Source organism: Neofelis nebulosa, chromosome 8 (assembly GCF_028018385.1).
Source record: "Neofelis nebulosa isolate mNeoNeb1 chromosome 8, mNeoNeb1.pri, whole genome shotgun sequence".
NCBI classification, from domain to species: domain Eukaryota; kingdom Metazoa; phylum Chordata; class Mammalia; order Carnivora; family Felidae; genus Neofelis; species Neofelis nebulosa.
In genome coordinates, this window is record NC_080789.1 from 79322415 (window position 1) to 79328561 (window position 6147).

The 6147-nt window shown below is 42.6% G+C and overlaps 1 pseudogene; it reads right to left on the reverse strand.

Moving 5' to 3' along the window:
- Positions 1 to 5035: 5035 nt before the first annotated feature.
- LOC131483863 (large ribosomal subunit protein uL6-like) lies at positions 5036 to 5585 on the reverse strand (annotated as a pseudogene).
- Positions 5586 to 6147: the final 562 nt, after the last annotated feature.

Genomic DNA, 6147 nt, shown 5'->3' on the forward strand with positions numbered 1-6147 from the left:
GGAACCACTGTTTCTGATTCTCAAAGAGGGTGCACTGGCAGTGAGGAGGCTGGTGTGGGGGTGTTCCTCGGCTGGTGTGGGCTGTGCTGATGGAGGGCTCCATTAGCCATGATTACACATGGAATTGAAGGAAGACAAAGTCAAATGTGGAGACAAAGCTTGCAAGGAATAGCAATACTCTGCCGCACTCACTAGCCCTGCCCCTGGAAGCAACCATTCTCCTCTTTTAGCTCCTTTTTAAAAAAAAAAAAAAAATTATTAAGATATAATTGACATATAACATTATATTAGTTTTAGGTGTATGACATAATGATTTGTTATTTGTATATATTGTGAAATGACAACCACAGTCTAATTAATATCTGTCACCAGTTTTTTGTGTGTGATAAGAACTTTTAAGAGCTACTCTCTTAGCAATTTTGAAGTTCACAGTACAGTCACCCTACTGTACATTACATCCTGTGACTTATTTTATTTTATTGTGACTTATTTTATTTCGTGTATTTATTTTAAAGTTTGTTTATTCTGAGAGCAAGAGAGAGAGAGAGAGAGAGAGAGAGAGAGAGAGAGAGAGAGAGAAAGTGTGAGTGGGGGAGGGGCAGAGAGAGAAGGAGAGAGAGAGAATCCCAAGCAGGCTCTGCACTGCAAAGCCTGATGTGGGGCTCGATCCTGTGAACTGTGAGATTATGACATGAGCTGAAGTCCGATGTTAACTGACTGAGCCACCCAGGTACCCCATCCTATGACTTATTTTATAACTGCAAGTTTGTATGTTCTGACCCCCTTCATGCATTTCACCCACCTCTCTCCCCACTCCTGTGACAGTCATCAGTCTGTTCTCTGTATCCATGAGTTTGGATTTTATTCACTTGTTTTTTATTTTTTATTTTAAAGAGAGAATGAGCTGGGGAGAGACAGAGAGAGAGAGAGAGTGAGAGAGCGCGCGCGAGAGAATCTTAAGCAGGCTCCATGCTCAGCACAGAGCCCCACATAAGGTTTGATCCCACAACCCTGGAAACATGACCTGAGTCAAAATCAAGAGTCAGATGCTCAACTGACTGAACCACTCAGGTACCCCAACTTATTTGTTTTTTATATTCCACATATAAGTAAGATCATACAATATTTGTCATTCTCTGACTTATTTCACTTAGCATAATGTCCTCAAGCACGATCCATGTTGTCACAAATAGCTGGATTTCCTTCTTTTTTATGGCTGAATAATATTCCATCATCTATCTATCTATCTATCTATCACCTTTTTCACATTTTCTTTATCCATTTATCTATTGATAGACACTTAAGTTGTTTCCATGTCCTGGCTTTTGTAAATGATGCTGCAATGAATATTGGAGCGAATGTATCTTTTCAAATTAGTGTTTTCATTTCATTTGGAAAAATATCCAAAAGTGGAATTGTGGATTATATGATAGTTTTATTTTCAATTTTTGAGGAATGTCCACATTGTTTTTCTTTCTTTTTTTTTTTTTAGGTGTTTCCTTCCATGTTTCTAAATAATACTATCACATGGCAATTTTGCTTATATTAGATTCTCAAAGGAGATTCTCTGCTGTATAACAAACCAGTGCTGAATCTAGTGGAATAAAACACCAAGCATTTTATTAGGCCCACGGTGCTGAGTCAGGGATTCAGGTAGGGCACAGGGGGAACAACCTGTGTGTATCCCAGGATGTTTGGCACTTCAGCTGGAGTGACTCAAATAGCTATGCCTGCTGTTCATGCCTAGGGCCTTGGTTCTGGCTGTCAACTTGTTTCCTCAACTTTTCTCCTTATTGAATCAGGCGGGGCTGGAATGACCAAAATGGTTTCTTCGTTCTTTTCTGTGTCTGGGCTGCAATGGATATAACAGCTAAGGTAGGCTGGGTGTCTCTCTTTCTCAACATAGCTTTTCCATAGTATGGCAATCACAGGGTGCTCAGACTTCTTACCTGGTGTTTGACTTCCCTCAGAATGACCATTCCAACAGTCAGGAAGTAGAAGCTTCCAGTGTCTTATGGAATGAATAGAAATGAGCACAGTGAAGCTTCTGTCATTTTCTGTTAGTCAAAGCAGTCATAGTGCCTGTCTAGATCCACCCTCTATGAGAGGAACATCTTAACATTTTACCACCTTTTATGTGCCCATGCCCCAAAACCATGACCCTCTAAACACTGAAAACACTTGAGCTAACATAACTGTTTCATGGTACAGATGTAAGCCTTGACAGTAGATGTGCCAGGAGGTCTCCTGACTCTTGTCCTGAGTACCTTCCACGGGAGTAGGGGTGCACACAGATTCGTGACATAGTCTGTAGGGACATACAAACTTGGGTCCAAACTCTGGCTATATCCCTCATCAACTGGTTCACTTTGGGCTGGTTATTCTTTAAGCCTTAGTTTCCTCCTCTGTAAAATGAAAACAGTAACAGCCCTTGTCTCACGGGATTGTTGTGAGACTTGGGTAGTAGGTGTCAGTGCTCAAGAAACACTGACTATTATTGGCCAGTCTCCTTGTGATATACTTTCATGGCATTCTGAACTTTCCCTCTGCAGCACTTATCACAATTATGATCAACTATACTGTAACTACTATGTAAATGTCTGCTCTTTGAGAGCAGGAATCATAGGTACCTTGTGTTTGGCTTTATCCCTAATGTCCAGTAAACTGCCAGACACATAGGGTACATTTTGAATGAATGAATGCTTCCACTGGTTCACAATCCTCTCTGGAGCTTTCCTGGTATAATCTGCAACTGTCTCACATACATGGAGGGCAGCGAGAGACTGAACAAAGAGGAAAGCCACTCTAGGCTGGCACTTGACAGTTTTAATAATAGCAAAGAGAACTTACATGTGAGGCTTGTCTTGGGCCGGAAGCAAGACAAATGGATCCCTGTGCCCACGCTCCAAATCTTAAAAGTTTATAAAGAGGCCCTAACTGGGCTCAGTTACATATGCCCTGTAGGTATTTTTAATACCAGATCGCCAGCTGAAGGCTATGTCCTTGGAGCAGCCTTTGGGAGAGGAAAAGGCAAGTGGGAAGCACATTCTAAGGACAGGAGAGGGAGTGAAGAGCCTCTCAGTTCCCTGGGCCCAGCCCAGAGTCACTTCTTTTTGATGATGTTCCCCAATATCCATATGCAGAGCTGCTGGGTGTAAGCATCAAATGTGTTGAAGAGCACAGAATTTGAAACTATGAGTTATAGGCCTTCTGAACCAGATACCGGCAGTATTATCCCTTCCATAAGGCTTGTGTCAGTTCATTATGAAGAAGGTCAAGAAGGATTATTCAGAGAACAAAAGAGACAATTATCCTCTTTGAGAAACTGCCTGGTTCAACAGTGGCAGGATGAAGAAGAGACAAAGGAGTGTAGGTAACAGTGGGGGCTGGAGAGTTCTGAGACCAGAGGAGATGAGACTTCAGTGGGGACAGTTTCACACTTCACGGGGACATTAAAATAGCTCTGGCCAGACCAAATTAGATAGCACATGCGCAGTCACTTGTCAAATCCTTCTGCTGTCAGTGAGGCAAAGCAGAAAGAAGTTAGGAGGCAAAGATAAGGTGGATACAAGAAAGAAGTGGGAATCAAGAGGGGTAAAGGGTCAGTCTCTGGAAAGTTAGGCAGACAATGCAATTACTTGCATCAGCTGAGACTAAAGAGAGGAAAGTCATTCTCATTCCAGGTAAGGAGAGGTCCTCTGAGTCACGGCTCTCAGGGCACTCCTGGGCCTTTGCAGTCAAATGCAAGCTCGAGTCAAAGTGATAATGGGGTTCCTTGCCTCTATTTCACTCCCTGGGATTTACAGAGAAACGACAGAGTGCCAAGCTCTTCAAAAGTCTCCAAGGATTACATGCCCTGGCAGGAAGGTGATCAGAATGTAATGACTCATCCCAGCTTGTTGCCACTCAATAACATGTCTGTCTTCTTCATGACAAAGAGAATAAAGTCAGGAAACTTTTTTTTTTTTTTTTTAGATAAAATTATGAATCCAAAAAGGCAGGAGAATAAATCAATTGCAACAAAGAAAAAGTTCAAAAGAGATAAGGCCTTATAATTACTGCCATTAAAAACTTAAAAGTCTGCACATCAAATGGCTGCTATTTATGGAGTTAATAGGGGAAGAAAATTGCAGTGTGTGCTTAAACTTCTAATATGCCTTCACCATTCTCATCATTAAAAACTACAGATAAAAATGCATATGCTTAATTTTTTAAAATGAAAATACCCTGCTAAATATAGTTCTTATATGAATAGAACATGTGACTAAAAAGTATCAACCGATCTTCCTGTGCGGTTTGTGGCATTCTAATAGGCTTAATTACTGATGTCATCAGTTCTAACAGGCTTAATGACTGGTGTCTTTGATAATTATTATTTGCCGCATTGCTTTCTTGTCAAGCCACAAGTATCTGCCCAAGGACACCGCGCTGAGAAGGAGTAAGAGGGTCTACGAAGGCTGTAAGGAAAGTATAGGTTGGATGGTGCACCTGAAGAGGGTGCAGCATCTGGGGATGAGGAAAACGAGCTTAGGGCAAAGTGTGTGGCTTTTCATTGGTGTATTTTCAGCTATGAGACAGCCATGTGATTGTGGTATGTGATAAACACAAGAGCTTTCCTTCTGTGATCGTTTGCCTGAAGCCAAATCACACAGGATACAAGACGGATCTTTGAAAGTCATAATTACACCTAATTCTCATGCTGAATTACCACAAAAAAACAGGTCTCGGGCAGGCGTGTATCCACCTGCTGGGAGCCAGCATCATGAGTCTGGATAGTCCTGGAGGTGTCATCCCCACGCACCTCAGATGATCCCAGCTCACCGCTCTCAACAAAGAGACCAGCTTCTCTTTCTCTCTCTCTCTCTCTCTCTCTCTCTCTCTCTCTCTCTCTCTCTCTCTCTCTCTCTTTCTCTTTTTTCCTAAGAAAAAGTCCCAAATCAATATAGCTTTTATTTCATCATTAAAATATCACAAATCAGTCTTAAAAATTATTTGGCATCTTGCCATTTCTGTAGCTGGCTGGACAACTTATTCATCAGTGTGCTGATGAAACATAGACACCATGCAAAATTTTTCTGAAATCCTTGTTTTTAACTGTTGTGGTTTGCTGAGTCAAAGCAGCTGAGTTGGATACAAGTTCAAGGCCATTTCCTTCATGAATTACCTCCTCTTTCTGGGCTTGAGGTACAGAACAAGCAACACCTGGCCTCATCTGAACCCTGCGGATGTACTTTTCGCCCAAGAAATTTTGGATTTCCGCAAGAGAACCATTCTCCTGAATAACAACGATGATGGGGAAGTAAGCATACACAGACCTCATCTTGTTATGGAAGCCTGGTGTGACACCCTTGACCGTGCTCTATACATGACCACAGGTAGTGCAAACACAAGCCAGTTCTTTTCTCTTTCTGTACCATTTGTCAGTCTCTTCTTTTTCTTTCCAAGAAGACTGAGTTCCACATTCATGTGATCCCAGTCCCTTTGCAGGTTCCTCTGGGGCGCCTCCCAATAACAGTGCATCCTTTCAGAGTGATGTCGACGTTTTCTGGAACGTCGACAGCCTGATTGCTGAGAATGGTCTTCATTCTCACAGTAGATGCAACAGAGAGCAATGGGACCAGCTTCTCATTTCTCGTTCCCACCACCTTTCTTTTCCCCCTCTGTACTTAACATTTTGTACAACTCGGCTGTTAGCGACACCTGTGGACCCGGGCAAGGCTCACGGACCACCATAGTCAGGGGCTGCTGCTCACGATAAAGCTAGTGGTTTTAGGGGTGCTCAGAGAGAGGGCCACCCAGGCCTTGAGTCAGCCACCACAAATGCCCACTCAAGAAGCTGCAGGATCCACATGGAGAAGCTGTAAAGAGGTGTAATGAGCCCAGGATTCACAGTATAATGACAGAGATCCACACCTACATGGTTGAACTCAAGTCACTTAAACTCAACAAACCTCAGTGTCCTCATGTAAACTCTAAACGAAAATGCGTCCCTGATGAGGAAGATAGAGTTCTAGCTCTCTTCACCACTCAGGCCTGTCCGTGTCAGTGCATGTAAAGTAGTGTAACAGAGTACAAGCCACACACACACTCCAATGAGAGGCAACAATTAGACACAACTGCTCCGTGAATACTTATGTTGCTGGAAGC